General features: G+C 32.4%; 1 pseudogene; it reads right to left on the bottom strand.

The window, feature by feature from the left end:
- Positions 1-7,654: 7,654 nt before the first annotated feature.
- Positions 7,655-17,687, bottom strand: part of LOC132313859 (protein MEI2-like 2) — a 69,424-nt pseudogene continuing 59,391 nt past the window's right edge.

Here is a 17,687-nt window from a genome sequence, read left to right on the forward strand (position 1 = left end):
ATATTATTTTGTCACAATATTTAACTTATAGTGACAACATATTTGTCATAACATGATAGATATATGGTGACAAAAGATATATTTTGTCACAATAAAATAATATTTATAGTGACAAAATATTGTCGCAACATGATATATACCATGTCACAATAATTAACTTTATAGTGACAATGTATTTGTCGCAACGTAATATATATATTGCGACAAATAATTTTGTCACAATAAAATAACTTATAGAGACAACTAATTTTGTCACAACATGTCCTTATATATTGTGACGAAATTTTTATTACAATAAATCTTGTTATATCGACAATAATTTTGTCACAACATGTTATATATATTGTGACCAAAACTTTTGTCACAATAAAGTAGTATATAGTGACAAAAGCTTTTGTCACAACTGTATGTTGTGACAAAAGCTTTTGTCACAATAAAGTAACTTATAGTGACAATATTTTTGTCACAACATAGGATGTATATTGTGACAAAAGCTTTTGTCACAATAAATTAGCTTATAGTGATAATATTTTTGTCACAACATAGGATGTATATTGTGACAAAAGGTTTTGTCACAATAAATTAGCTTATAGCGACAATTTTTGTCACAAAACATTATACATATAGTGACAAAATTGCTTTTGTCACAAAATAGTAACAAGTAGCGACAAATTTCATAAGTGTGGAGGTTTTTAGGCAACAATTTTTGGATATTTTACGACAAATATTTTGTCGTAATTTTTATTCATTTTGTAACAAAAAATATTTTGTCACAATATATCTCACTTTTAGTGACAAATCAACATTTGTCACAAAAAACATATTGTGACCGGCTTCTAGCGACAAACTGGTGACAAATTTTTTTTTTGTCGCGATAAGGTTATCGCAACAAAATATGTACTTTTAGCGACAACTTCGTTTGTCGCCAAAGACCAAATTTGTTGTAGTGCGATGCACTCAGTCGCCGACCTATTGGTAGTCTTTCTGCTGTATTCAATACTGAGTGGAATGCTTTGAAGACGGTGGATGAATTGTCGGATGCTTTTATGGCTTGCATGGTAGTTACACCCTCTATCATTCACAAGGTTTTGCAGGCACGACTTAAGGATCAGCAGTGCATTGACAAAATTTCAGAGATGACTTCCAGGGAGGTTCCATTTTACTATATTGGGGCTGAGGGAGGTTTGAGGTACAAGGGACGGTTAGTGGTACCTTCTGCTGACGATTTGAGGAAGGATGTGAAGACGAAGACTCATCACTCTGAGTTTTCTGTTCATCTAGGAGGGGACAAGATGTATCAGGATATGAAGCGGCAGTTTTGGTGGGCAGGTATGAAAAATGATATTGCTCTTTTTGTCTCTTGATGCAGTACTTGTTAGATAGTCAAGATTGATCATCAACAGCCACCAGGAGCTCTACAGCCACTATCGATACCGGAGTGAAAATAGGAGAGTAATTCTATGAATTTTGTGGAGGGATTGCCTAATTATTTCAAGGATCACAATTCCATTTGGGTCATTGTGGACAGATTGACTAAATCAGCTCATTTCTTGCCTATTCGCACTGATTTCACTTCGGAGCAGTTAGCGAGACTTTACATTTCAGAGATTGTGAAGTTACATGGCATTCCATTGTCTATTGTATCGGACAGGGATTCGAGTTTTGTGTCTGGATTTTGGAAGAGTTTCCAGCAGGCTTTGGGTACAGAATTGCATCTTAGCACTACTTATCATCCTCAGACTGATGGACAGACTGAGAGGTTGAATCAGATCATGGAGGATATGCTTCGGTTAAGTGTTCTTGATTTCAAGGGCCACTGGGAGGATTATCTGCCACTTGTGGAGTTTGCATATAACAATAGTTTCCAGAAGACTATTGGTATGGCACCATTTGAGGCATTATATGGCCGACCGTGTCGATCGCCTATTTGTTGGATGGAGGTTGGCAAGAGTAGATTCTTGGGTCCAGAATTCATCAAGGATACTTTGGAAAAGATCGCTCTTATTAGGGATCGCATGCGTACTGCCCAAAGTAGGCAGAAGAGTTATGCCAATCATCGCACTCGTGCTTTAGAGTTTCAAGTTAGGGATCAGGTTCTGCTTAAAGTGTCTCCTAGGAAAGGAATAATGCACTTTGGGAAGAAAGGGAAGTCTTCGCGATTTGTTGGTCCATGTAAGATTACAGACCGAGTTAGAACTGTAGCTTATCGGTTGGCACTTCCGAATAATTTGGATCGAGTGCACAATGTATTCCATGTTTCCATGTTACAGAAATTTCTGCGCGATAAGGATCGGTATCAGCATATCGATGTTGGGGAGATTGAGTTACAGCCGGATGCAACGTATTTGGAGCCACCGTGATGTATTGTCGACTGTAGGGATCAAATCCTTCATAATAAGGTTTTCCCTTTGGTGCGTGTTCAGTGGAGTCATCGCAATGAGGCTGAGTCTACTTGGGAACGAGAGGATGTTATTCGCTCGCAGTTTCCTGAAATATTGGAAGAAGGTAAGAGCGAATTCCGATGACGGAATTCCTTTTGTTAGGGGGGAAGAATGTAATACCCGTAATTTTAAAAGGATAGTCCTGATATTTAATTAATTATTTAATTTAATTTTTATTGGTTTAAATTGCTTAATTGCTTGTTTATTTGAATTGATTGAAATAATTGTCCATATTTGATTTATTTGAATTAATTGTTATTATGTGCATTATTTGACTTATTTAAATTGTTTAATTATTGTGTGTTATTTTCTTTAATTGTTTAATTGTATTATTTTTATTTGGAATTCACTTGTTGTAATGAGATTAAATTAGTGTAATTATTATAATGTTAAAATTAGGTTTATTAAATTAGTGAGCTGACTTAACAATTATTTGTTCCTTCCCGGGTTATATTAGAATTAGGGTTATACTTTTACTAAGCCTATAAATATACCATTACGGTGGTTTAGGATTTTACAAAACATAAACATCATTCTGTTCACATAAATAAGAGGGTTGAGAGAACAGAGGCACCGTAAGGGCTGTCAAGGAGGAAAACAAAGAGGACCAAAGGAATGTTGTTATGGATTAAACCAGAACCATATGAGGCTTGAAGGTATTTAGTGGTTGCCGGAAACTTAGTGACGACGCCGAGATTTTGTTACTGAAATCATAGGCAAGTTCTTTTCTTCCTCTCTCCCGTTGGCTTGTGTTCTGTGCACCTAGATAGACTCTAGGGGATTAATTGGACATTAATTGATTCTTGCATGATTATTATATGTTAAATTTAAGGGTTAATTATAACGACACCCCCTGAGGTTTGACATAATGATAGCTATATATAAATTGAGCCATTTTTGAATGATGAGACCCCCTTAAGTTTGACAAAGTTAACAAAGACAACCAATTATCCTGAATTGACATTATTGCCCTTTAAGATATTCAATTACCAATTTATCCAATACAATTATTTTTTTATTGACCAAAATACCCATAAAAATCCAAAATCCTTACTTTCTCTCTCCCTCCTCTCTCCTCTCCATCGTCACCTCTACCACCAGATCCACCACCACCATCACAGTTCATTAGCACTATATACATATAATATAAGCACACATAGAGAGAGAAAATTATAATGGACCTCCATCATTACTCAAGTGCATCCAAAGGGAAAAAAAAAATTGATTCAGCGGAGAAAATATAAATTTTAGCAAACTAAATGGTATATCCTTTTCAAATCTGATTTTTTTTATAGAACTTGGGTGGGTTAGTAAAAAAAATTACAATAAAACAAGAATGAAAGCAATCCAAAATTCTTCAAAAATAAAGTAATATACACACACACACACACACACACACATATAACAAAATTTCAGTAATTAAATTGTCAAGTTGTACATTTTTTTAATGTATCCGCCATTAATGCCAATTTCACAGTAACGAAGCTTCAAAATCATATCCATATCCATCAATATTACCATAAACCCACACCAAATCAAACTTTAGAAAAACAAAAAAAAAAAACTCACCCCAACGAATCTTCAAACTAGAGTTTTGCACTGGCACATTATTATAATCGGTGGTAAGCAACTCGGATTTGTATCCCCACACAATCAACAACGGCACACTCTCATTTCTTCTCAAATCAAAGCATCGTTGTTCTTGTACAGCCTTATGGACTGCGATTCCACATCCTCTTTGACTTTCTCGACTTTAACACGGCTTCCTCTGGCGACTCAATCATCGCTTCGGTACCCAGAACTACTGTTTCTCTATGTTAGTTGCATATTGTCTTGTGTGTAAATAATTGAGGATTGATCTCTATATTAAATGCTTTTTGTAATTGTGCTTAGTGATGACCATGCATGGTATTTATTGAATACAACTGTCAATTAGTTTGGTGGGTTATGCTTTGTCTTGATGAGTTGTACTACACCTTAAATTAATTGTAGTTAGGTAGACAATTCATGCTTGAGTTTGATAGTCCTTGCTTATTATTACAATTTGTATTATCCTCTTGATTTGATGTGTGCTTGTAGCCATATTTTGATTATAATTATTTTTCTCCATTAATTAAAGGCTCTTGGTTTAGTTGCATGTGCTTAGTGGTGCATTTCATACCCCAAGCCTCTCTTCCTATCACTAAACTCTATTTAATCTAGTGTTGATTTCAATTGCACATTCAAAGTAGTATAATTAATCAATCAAACATCCTTTCAATTTCATGTTCATTAATGTAAGTTAGATTCCATACTATTATCCCTGTGAACGATCCCTTCTAACTTTATACTTATGTATATGTGTTTTGTGACTTTTATAAATGTAAAAGTAGATGCCCACTTAGCACATTCTCAATTCTAAATATTTAAACACATTTTTTTTTTTTGTGTACACACCAACTACGCATCAAAGATGATGAAACAAAGAAATTTTTCTTCGAAAAAGCAAAGAAATTATTAAGAGGAGATTTCATGTTTTTCTTAGTAGACGAAGATTGCAACATTACTTTCTTATTTTTCTTCGGAAAAGAAGATTTTTCTACTTTTGGTGTAGAAGATGTTTTATTTCCAAAGCCTAATCTCATTTTGTCATTTGAAGGTTTATCTATAGTAAGTAGCTTATTGTTACAAGGAGTCATTTGTCCCACATCGGATCTGGATGGGAAAGTTATTGAGTCTAAATGGATGGGTATGCAGCACTACCCAACAGTTTGAGCTTTTGGATAAATGGACAAGCGTCCACCCATTACAATTGGTATCAGAGCCAGGTTCAGTCCTTAATCCGGTGTCAAGACAAGCACCCAGCCCAAAAGGCGTTTGGGTGAACACCCCGGATAGGCAGGGTGACTCGAGCTGCAACGAGGATGTTGCGAGTTTAGGTATGAGAGGATGTTATAAGGGGTCATTTGTCTGACATCGGATCTGAATGGGAAAGTGATTGGGTATAAATGGGTGGGTATGCAGTACTATCCAACAGTTTGAATTTTTAAATAAATGGGCAAGCGTCCACCCATTAAACTTATATAGTTGGCATATGCTAAATTGAATTTCGTAGTTACTTGTTTAGACGTTTTATGATCACATTCTAACTCTTCAATTTTCAGATTAAAGTCTCTAATTGACTTTGGGCTTCATTATTTTACTAAGTAAAAGACGTTTTATGATCATGTTCTAACCCTTCAATTTCAGATTAAAGTCTCCAATAGACTTTGTGCTTCATTATTTTTATTAACTATGAAATTTGTCTTTCGAATTTTGTAGCTACTTGTTTAGACGTTTTATGATCACATTTCAAGTGTTTAAAATTCAGTAAGATAACAGTAGTCTCCCTAAATTAAAATTTAATTCCATTTAAAGTAGAACATATCTTATTAAAAATATATATACAATAAATTGCACTGTTAAAAGCACTTAACTGAATGAGTACTTCAATAGAGTTCGAGCTTTTGAGGGTTTTGGTCACCCCTCGCCAATTTGTCTTACCACCACCACCACTGATTTTTGACAAATGACAAAAGCTTGAGCAATTTAAGTTTGATTAGAGCATTTCTAGCAGTTGTGTGTATTTTTCTTTTTGTAAATCTGATGTGTCAAAGTAAATTTACACAAATTTTAAACTACTTATCTTTAGCTTTAGCTATTATTTTATACCTCTTGTGTAAAAATGTTATGCCAATAACAACCAATCATGTGTCCCCACATATACGAACTTACTTAATATAGGGTTGATTCATTAATGTAATGAGAAAAAAAGAGAAAAAAAATATGCTGATGTGACTGTATAAAAAAATTGTGTAAAATACACAAAAATTTTACACATTTATGTATCTTAACAAACTGCTCGAGATAAAAATAAAATAAATTAAACTAAAATTACACATTATACGTGACAACATATATTTTACACAAAATGATGTTTTAATAGATTGTTGAAGATGCTCTTAGATGTTAAAAAGTAGAATTTTTGGTCCTCACCAATGAGAAATTATTGGATGATCCGGGACGACCATGTCATCAAATGGTCCCGACCAATAAAAGGTCGGCCATGCATATCTTGAAACACACAATTTTACCTCTATATACATATAGAGAGCCAGTGAGAGAGAGAACTACTAATAAATATATACGTACAATCATGCATCAGGTACACAATTTCATTGCGTACATTACAACACTGAACATATATTATCGGAATTAGTAATAGGGTATGTTCGTATATACAATTTCAAAAGCAGCCATACCCATATAAACATGTATGCACGTTTTGCATAACTAGGGATGGTAACGGGGGCGGGGTGGGGCGGGTGTACCCTCCCCCGCCCCCACAACCGTTTAAAAATCCCACCCTTGTCCCCGCCCAAAACCACAAAAACGGGGGTACTTTTCACCCCATCCCCGTAACCGTTTAATATTTTTACCCCCACGGGTACCTGCCCAGCCCCATTTAAGACCATAATTTATTTATTGTTGAAATAGATTTGTTTTTTTTTTTTTCCCCCTCATCTTCAATTATTTACCATTGCAAATTTCTTTTTAATCAAATTCATTTTTTACTTTAATATTGTTATATAGGGTACTAAATATATAGTGAGAAATATATATACTAATGAAATATGGGTACTAAAGTAATTTGCCTATCTAAACGGAACGGGAGGTGCAGGGTGACCTCCCCTGCCCCCGCACCAAATCCGTGGGGGTTTTTATTACATCAAATCATCTCCACCCAAAAAGTAAAACGGTCCCCCAAAACTATCAAAAATGGTGCGGGATGGGGTGGGTAACCGTGGAGGCGGGTCAAATTGCCATCCCTGTGCATAACAAAATGAAAAACAAGAAAGCAAATCTACAGGTGTGATCATCGACAAAGCAGCGAGGAATGCATCCGATAGCAGAGAGGCTTCATCCATTAGCTGTATGCTTCACCTCATTCTTTTCCCTTGTAACAGATTGTTGCTATACATATACACAAAAATGATGCTACCTCTGTATCTCTCCTCTGAACCATTCTTGTGAAATACCAAGGGGCATCCACTATCTATCACTCAAAAATCAGATATCGCCAGATCCCCCGTATACAAGCAATCTCTTGCATGTTCTGGTTTCTCCTCTAAGTTTATGTACATACGCAAAAAGTTGTCACATGCCTTTCAAAAAACAAAAAAAGTTGTCACTTGTCACCATTGCTTCTCATCCAGTTTATCGTTTGGACGTTGAAGTAAATCCCCCGAGTAAGACCCATCTGGCTGACGATTACAAATATTCAAATTGCTGGAGGGGAGTGGTTCCTGAATGATATAAAATGATCCTAAAGTAAGTCCGCAAATGATTTGATTTAGCTGGAAATCTTTACATATAATCTTCTGCTAATCTTTACACATCAAACTTCCATATGAAAATCTAAATCAGGCTCCAGTTCTACAATATAGGAAAAAGGGCATGATTCTTCTCCACCAAAAGAAACTCTTAAGGAAAAACAGAAGTACATTTTGCCCACAAATTGCCAATACAATCTTTTTCCATCTGAACCTCTTATACCTTAATTTCTTTAGTTAATAACATCCTAAAGACATTTGAAATATTGTTGAAATTTCCATCAGTTTTTACTTTTAACCTATCAAAAAAAAAAAAAAAAAAATTTCCATTATTATTAATTTTTTTATATTCTTTAGGTTTACAACCAATGACTAAATCACGGGGAAGGGTTTTTTTTTTTCTCGAAAAGTAAAAAAAGTAAAAAATAAAATAAAAAAAGGAGGGAAGGTTCGAACCAGTGAATTGAGAACTATAAACCTCCCCTAGCTATCAACATCCATGTTAGCTTACCTAAAGATTAGTTGAAAGATTGCAAAACAATGTTTGTGCCGCTGGCTTTGCATGAAAAATTAGGTACTGTTTCTTTTTACAGAGAACTACTCACTGAAGTTCCACATTATTTCCGTTCTTTTTCATTCAAAGAAATATGTCATTTAAATTTGGCCACTATAAATCACCCAGGTACAACAGAGGCTTCTTGCTCTCCCTCTAAATAGATTTACATGTGCTTGAGGGGGTGGGAACGAGGACACCAGAGGAGATTTAACAAAGTTGCTTCCAAACACAAAGTTCAATAAGTTATCAAACAAATAAAATTAAACAAAAAGCTATAATACTCAAACGGAACTAAGTTAAGAATATCTGCTATTGAAGTTAAAAATTTGACAAGAGATTCTGAAATTTGCAAAATTACTAAATCATGTTAGTGAAAGGAAAATAATACATGGACACCTCAACTACATTACCTTATCACCAGTCTCTTGGCCCTCTGACTGGAAGAATATTGGGCCGCAGTGCTTATCTTCATTCATTAGGCTTGAATTCTGAAAGTGTGTAAAAAGGGCTGCCTTGCCCTGGACACGTGCATATGCCAAGGAAGCAACTTTTTCACTATTTAACTTTTCCCACTTCTTCCCATTGAATGCCTGCAAAAGTTTATGCCGGATAAGTATTTCCACCAGTTTAAAAGAGCTCTAGAATTTCACTTGCATAAATTCAGTAGACTAGTTGACATGTTGAAAATAAACTTGATTTTAGAATTTTAGTTGTAATTACTATTTTTAAGTATTTGGTATACATGATGCATGTGTGCATTTTATATTAGTAGGGTAGTAAATGGTCTTGATGGAGAAGGTTATGTAAGACTAAGAGGTATGGGAATTAAGTCTCCTAAATACTATGTTAGTGGGAGTTATGCTACTAATGGTTATGTTAGTGGGAATAATGGGTGTAATTAGGCCTTTAAATGTAATGGTTATGCATATATATGTGAGGCCTATATAATCATGTACTTTAGTCATTTTAGAATAAGAATATGTTGGGATTAATTGAAATAATATACTTCATCCTCCATTTCTCTTCCAAATTATAGTGAATTGTATTTGTTTGTCTAGCCCACTTATTTTCAACAAAGTGGTATCAAAGTAAGCCAGAAAGTTGTATTAGAGAAAAAGCCAATAAAGTGGTATCAGAGCCAAGTTCCATATTAGAGCCGGGGGTTACATGTTCAGAGCCTAGACGATCCTGGAAGCCTGACGAAGTTGATCTTATAAGGTTCAACGTTTTGAGAAGAACATGTTTCTCCTTGATGATGATGAACATGGGAAAATGTATTTTCTTAATGAGAAGATGATGTTCTCTAATTACAAGAGAATGAGAATCATCATGACTTCATACCTCAAAGCATGTGATTTGTGGGATGTTGTTGGAGAAAAGCTAGAGAATGGTATGTCCAACAAGATTCGTGTGAAAAAAGAAGAGAAGGCATTGGTAGTGTTGCTAAAGGCAATACATAAAGAAATTTGGGAGTATTTTGGAGAGTCCAAAACTCCAAGTTGTGTTTGGAAGATGCTCGAAACCATCGTTTCCAATCATAGAGGTGAATCACTACCTATGGAGTATTGGGTACAATGCTTTGAGGATGATGAGTTTACGAAGGATGATTATGAAAGTTTTGAAGACAAATTTATGGAGAATGAAAAGGCATATAATAAAAATCAAGTTAAAGAATTTGAAGAACAACTTGAAATGGTGCGTGGGGGCGCGTGAGGGACCCCTACAGCTGCTGGAAAGTCCAGATTACCCCTAGGGACTGTTTTGTAATTTTCAGAACCTTCAACTTGCATTTTTGGACCTCAGGTTGGTATTTTCGGGATTAACGGGACATTAAATTATTATTTTGTTACCCGTTAATTATTATGATGTTCAATTAATATTTTTAAACAATAATTGTATCGTTTACAGTACGAATCGCTATTAAATGGATGTAATTAATTTAATAACATACTTAAATATTAATTGTGTTATTATTTTAAATGGTACTAATAATTGATGTTAAATTAAATGTTTACATGATTTTCTTCATATAAATTGTCCATTATACATTATGAGATTATTTATATTGTTTATTGATATGTAAATCATTATTATTATGCTGGGTGTATTTCAGGTAGTAAATGGACTGCTTAATAAATTATGTCGCATTTATATTATATGGATGTGTTGCCATATAAAACCATGTGAGCTGACTAATAAGTTGAGACTCATTTATACCTTATGCATTCGTTGCCATAGACAGATGTGTGGCTGTCGGGGTATGTAGTTTAATATTATTGGCATGTGTTGCCTAAGTGATATACTCAGTATATTCATTAGTACCTTGAGATGCGTTACTACTGTGTAGGACTTATAGTCTGTGTTGTCAGCACCATGCACCATATATTAATAGCTGATTTCCCAGGTAGGCAAAGGAGACACTTAACCACCTCGTGTGAGTCTAAGTGATCACTGTCTATTCTGGTTGAGGTCATATTATACATTGAGTAGTTTCATTAGGGTGTATACAGATATAGTATACTTCTGAATAACAATGATTAATTTATTTGATTCTTTGATTTGAGTCATAGTAGAGAGGACTTGCTCGTGGGGTTGACCCACCATTGTTGTTATTTCAGGACACGGTCAGTACTCGTTTCAAGGTTGAGGCTTAGCAGTGTGGGACCACCATCCGAACTCATCTACTCTTACGGTCCTGTTCAGGGTAGAAGTTTTATGTATTATTTTAGTTTCAGTTTTATTTACTTTCGACATTGAACTTTTAGGTTTATATTTAGGGATCCTTGACATAGGATTTCCAAGTTGTATAAAGGAGTTTTGTACTTAATAAAGGATGGATGACTGTTTTATTATTTAGTTTTCCTTTCCTGTCTAAATTCTTCTATTATTATCATTTTGTATTCCATGCTTGTATATTACCAATTGTTTTTGATATCTCTCATTTTCGTGTATAAACCTGATCAACTTATGCGTGGAAAATGTGGGGTGTCAGACTTCTAATGACAAATGATGTATTGTCACAAAAGATTGAGTTATTGTGACAAAACTCACTTTGTTTCGATTAATAAACTTTTAGTGACAACATATTGTCACTAATTAGTATCATTTAGCGACGATGAATTTTTGTCCCAAAAAACTACACTCTAGTGACAAAAATTGTCTTTGTCGCTATTGATAGATTTTTAGTGACAAATTATTTTTCGCCAATTTCTATCTTTTAGCGACAAAGGATATTTCATCACAAAAGAGTAAATTCTTGTCACAAATTGGCCTTCTGTCACCGTATACTTGTTTGGGAAATAATAAGAAAAATTAAAACTTATCATAAGTTATGTTTTTTATATATAAAAGTATGTGTATATATATAAATATATGGTAAAGTGCAGAACACTCCCTGAACTTTGTTTGAATTTGCAAATAACCCCATTGAATTATATTTTGTACCTAATACCACCTATTGCCACAAATACCCCAATGTTCTAATAATAAGTTAATCATTTTATAAAATGGTAGTTATATATATTTTTTTAATGATAAATTAATTCTAATAATAAAGTTAAGGGATAATTTGTATAATTCATATTTAAATTTAAATAAGAGAATATATATATAAATGATTTATTAATTGGGATTAATTATTTTTATTTTATTTTTAAAATAATTTATTTTATTTAATTGAGTGCTTAGATTAATTATCTTATTTTAATTAGATTATATTTTGTTAGTATATTTGTTGAATTGAATGGTATTTTGCTTTGTGGAATGTTATGATTAAATTGTCTATTTGATTTGTGTGTATTTATGTTTGTGTGAATTGTTTGTTAATTATTTGTAATTATTAGATTTAATTTAATTATTTTATTTTAATTAGATTGAGCTTAAGAGGAGTGTGACAAATGGATGTGGTATTGGGCTTGAAGGAAGCCTTGTTAGGTTAATTAATAAGGGCCAATGATTATAAAGATATTTAAATAATTATCTTTGCATAATTATTATGGAAGGAAATATACATATATATATATATATATATATATATATTGATATATATATGTGTGCATATAATTTAATTAGTCAAAGATTATCATGAAAGGAAATAGACATATATATTATATAATATATGTGTATATATATTATTTAAGATAGTTATTATTTCTTTTATTTGGTAGTCCTAGTAGGAATATGATTTGGATTTTAATGTGTATAAATATACACATAAGGTTTTAGGGTTAAAAGTTTACATGAATAAGAGAGGTAAAGAGAGAAGAAGAGAAAGCTGATAAGGAGGAGGCTGGATCTGAGAAAGAGGACGTCAGAATTGGAAGAGACAATCAAAACTTGAAGCGTCGGTTTCGTTTCGAAACCTTCTGGCAAGTTATTTTCTAACTCTACTATTAGAACTCATAAGGATTTCACCTTGAGTATCAGTGTTTAGATTAATTTTATTTAATTAAATCAGAGTATTAAAAATATGTTTTATTATTATTTTTATTTTTGGAATTGTTGAATTTTAATTGTATATATAGGTTGTATATATTTAAAATCAACTATATGCTTGACCTGTGACCCAAGAGGGTTATTTAGGGTTTATAGAATTTCTGGGAATTTTCAGTAATTTTCTATAATTTTTTGGTATTTTTCTATATTTTTAAGAATTTATTATATTTTATTTTCCTATAATTATCAGAAAAATTATATATAAATATATACTATTTATATAGTATTTTATATAAATATACACACACTGGCGTTTGTGAAATCAGCGCCTTAATAGGGAATTGATCCAGTGCAGTGCGGCATCGGTAATAGTGTGTACACGCAAATCTTGATCTTTGGATGGTGATGATGAGGGAGGATGATTCAATGTGGTGTGGTGCATGGGATTTTGGTGTTCATGGTCATCTGGACCATAGAAGTGGTCTGGTCAATAAAGAACTGATCTGATGTAGCGCAGACCATGGAGAGTGGTGCACACTCAGATCTGGACCGTTGACTTGTTCTGGTCAACAAATAAATTATTCGGTGTGGTCACACTCATAGTAGCGATTGAGCTCAATCTATTATTTTTTACTGTTTTGTTACTCAAAATTTAAACGGTCATAACTCAGTCATCTTAAATCCAAATTGGGTCATTCTTGAGCTAAAATTTAAGGATTTTTCGTTCTCTTTCCAATTGTATCAATTTCATTATTAGATTTTCATCATACTAAGAGATATTTACATTTTAGTGAGATGGTGTTGAAAAATTATTTAAACTGATGTGGAGTACTTATGGGAAACCATTTATAACGATATTTAGTAACATTTAATTTGCGTAAATATCATTAATTAATAGTTTGGTGATGGAAGGAGTTATATATATACTTAATTATATATGTGTATATATGATTTAATTAATTTATGTTTAGGATGGAAGGAAATATATGTGTGTGTGTATATATATATATATATATATATTCATTAATATATATGTATATATGATTTTAAATAATTAAGGATTATTATTGAAGGTATTATACATATATATATTGTATAATATATGGGTATAAGTATATATCAATTAAGATAATTAAATTATTGTTCTTATTTAATATATTATATTAGGCTGGTTATTAAATTAATCGTATGCATATAATATGCATGAAATGGTTATGTGTGAATTAATTTATTGTTAAGTTTAAAGTTGATACATAATTGAATTGTAGGCATAAATGAGTTGTCATAAACGTAAATATATTGCCTAAGTATTTGTATGAATAAAGTACATACATAGGAAGTATGACTGAATTGTTAATTTAAAAGTACAAATATATATACTTAAAGGAGGCATGGTTGAGTTGCCAATATATAAATAAATATATTTATAATGGCATGGTTGATTTGCCAAATGTATAAATAAATATACTTGTGGATGCTGGTTGAATTGCCAGTATATAAATAAATATATTTATAATGGCATGGTTTATTTGCCAAAGCGTTCTTCAATTGATGTATGTTAGATGATTAAAATTTCATTTATGATTATTGAATGTGTAAGTTGGATTATGATTAGAAATGATTATATTAGAATAATCTAGTCTTTAATTGTTAGTATATTATTTTATATTAATAAAATAATATTGGTGCAGATATAAATGATTTGTCAAAGTTTAGATATTGAATATGTGATTTAAATAATTACAATTATTATTAGGGATTTGATTAAATATATTATTTCTTTAATTATATTTTATTATTTAAATGGTTTAATAATTGTTTAGGATTGAATTAAGGTTAAAGGAATTTCTATTTAAAAGAAATTGTGGATTGGTCTAGGAATGATTATTAATTTAATCATGGTGATTTCAAAAGAAATTATGGATTGGTCTATAGATAATATTTTCGTAAAATACATTCACAATTGTTCTCATTTAGTTTTGTATTTTAAAAATGTTGCAACACACCAATGGTAGTAACTCAACGAGGAATTCAACTTTTTATGATAAAAGTGAATTTTCAAATTTATCATTATTAAAAGATAAAGGAGTATTCTGTAATTAGTGTACTTGTTTAACTAGTCAATGTCAAAAAGGTAGTTTGGGAATATTATAAAAAATAGTACATCTATTATTGGAGTGGGACGTGTATTTAGGACATCTCAAAATAGAAAGATGTCCAAGAATTTAGGAACGGAGGGAGTATTTAGTTATTCAAAGAGAAAGCCGTGGATGATAGACTAGGGATAGTCGAGATGGACTCTAGAGATGGAGTTCTTGTCTTCTTGACTACTGTTTATGAGCATAGGCATGAGTGAGAAGGGAAAAGAAAAAAAGAGGCAATGGAGCAAAAGATAAAAGTAATGGGGGCATTATATAAATATTCAAGATTTTATAGATAAAAACAAGATTATTTAAAAATTCAGTAGGAGCAAGTAACCCCAACGGGCTTCACATGGGTCTCTCCCTGTTGATAAACACAACTAAATATTTTTAAGGTAACTAAAAAAAGAATAATAATAATAAAATAAATAAATAAAAAAAACTTGCACATACTCCCCAAGAAAAAGTGATATGTAGTTTTATAATGAGCATTATACACTTTTTCTACCAAGATATCTGTCATATTTAAAGCTTAACTTTTGTTGTCACATACGAGGGAACTTCCATAATATAATATTTCATTTAATGGCTGGGAATTATTTTTCTAGCTATGGACGAATTGTGAAAGGATAGTGAGTTTTCCAGTTTTTGATTCTCCAAACTTTCAATGACATAATAACATCTAGATAGAACTTTGAGAAACTAAACCGGCAACTTCTTGTGTTCATTAATAATTTTATTTTCTCCCCCAAAATAATAATAATAATAATAATAATAATAATAATAATTTAAGTGGTGATTTCTCTTGAATAAACGTTGGTATAAGATGGGATTTTAAACCCAAAAGGAAAAAAAATGATCTATGATTACTAAACCCATTTTAAAATTACCAATTACTGAAAAGCCAAAGTTAATAAAAACACAAAACTTCAAAAAGAAAAACACCTACTGGCTGTGTTTCATATTTGGATGTCCCTTAGTTTTGCCGTTTCCCAATTTTAAGTTTTTGGTAACAATATGTATAAGAATATAATATTCGTTGTGCCAAAAACTTTTTATTAGTTTTGGAATAAAAAAAGCTATACACATTTACAATTGAATTCCCGGCATATAATCCTAAACAAGCCATCCACATTTACAATCAATTCACATATACATATGTACACACAAATTTTGTAAACTGCAAATAAGAAACAAAATAAGGGCAAAAATAATATTTTAATAATTTATAAAGATGGAGTACAATTCTTTGTAATATTTTTTACAAAAATAAAGGTCCCCTGATTCGATCTCCTTTTTGGTTGGTTGGATCCAAGGGCTGCACAAGTTTGATCTTGAATCACCGTGAAATTTGATGAAGAACGGCACGTCTTTGGATGTGCTTGTTGTTGATCACTATGGAATTTGATGAAGAACGACACGAGTTTGGATGTGCTTGATGTTCTTCGCTTTTAGGTTTGGATTCTGAATTACTGTCTCTAACTTCTGAGTCTCTAGATTTCTGAGTCTCTGAATTTCTGAACTTCTGAATTCTGAATTTGTGTACCCCTTCCTTCTTCCTTCAGGCCTCTATTTATAGGTTTCTTGGATTAATAGGATGATGACAAGTGTCATCTCCTGATAAGGATAAAATCATAACTGGCCGGGCCGATTATATTATGATAATTATCCTTAAATATAATTATTCCAAATAATTTTATTAGGAATAATTATCTTTTTATTTAATCATCTAGGCTGGGCTAATTGAATAATTTAAGTGGACCAAACTTGTGCCAATTAAATAACTTAATTAAACATTAAGCCCATATTTCATGGGTCCATTTGTCAAAACTAAAGCCCACTAAAATTTTAGTGTCTACAAATTGCCCCCACTTCGAGTCCCAAGATTGACAGGACTTATCTCCTTTTTCAAGTGGGACTTGAAGTATCCAACTTTCCTATTTAAACTGAATTATACAAATCCAATACAACTTGTAGGTATCTTGTTGCCTATATATATCCTCAATATTATAGGGTTTGACATCAATTCCAATAATCTGTGAAGACTTGTCAGATTACAACTTCTGAAGACTATGTTGGATTGCGGCTTCTGCTTGAACACACACAAATAATTGGTATGTCTTTTTTTTTTTTTCTTTTTTTTTTTTCACGATTTTTTTTTTTTTTTTTTTTTTTTTTTTTTTTTTTTTTTTTTTTTTCCATACTTTTAGTCCCTCTAGGACCCATTGTTTCGTTGGAACCCATTTTGTCCCTCAGGACCCATTGTTCCATTGGAACGCATCTAATCCATAAGGACCCATTGTTCATTTGGAACGCAACTAGTCCATAAGTACCCATTGTTTCTTTAGAATGCATCTAGTCCGTAAGGACCCATTGTTCATTTGGAATGCAACTAGCTCGTAAGGACCCATTATTCCTTTGGAACGCGACTAGTCCGTAAGGACCCATTATTCCTTTGGAACGCATCTAGTCCGTAATGACCTATTATTCCTTTGGAACAAACAATCTTCCATGCATACCAATCCATACTTTTTTTTTTTTTTTTTTTTTTTTTTTTTTTTTTTTTTTTTCAGGGAGTGTTAGTCAATCATGGTATTTTTCAAGAGTTTCAAGCCCCATACTATCACTATTTTGGAGCGGGAGAACGACACCATAGAGAAAGGAACTACTTTGGATGTCAGAACTTCTCTTGTTGGCCGCTTTGCACTGAAACCGCTTCAATTTGATCCTCCGTACCATCATTTGCTAGAGTGGTCCCGCATAT

The sequence above is a fragment of the Cornus florida genome, unplaced genomic scaffold (genome assembly GCF_030987335.1).
Source record: "Cornus florida cultivar Cherokee Brave unplaced genomic scaffold, ASM3098733v1 CherokeeBrave_3.0.0_Hap2_Chr06, whole genome shotgun sequence".
Lineage (NCBI taxonomy): Eukaryota > Viridiplantae > Streptophyta > Magnoliopsida > Cornales > Cornaceae > Cornus > Cornus florida.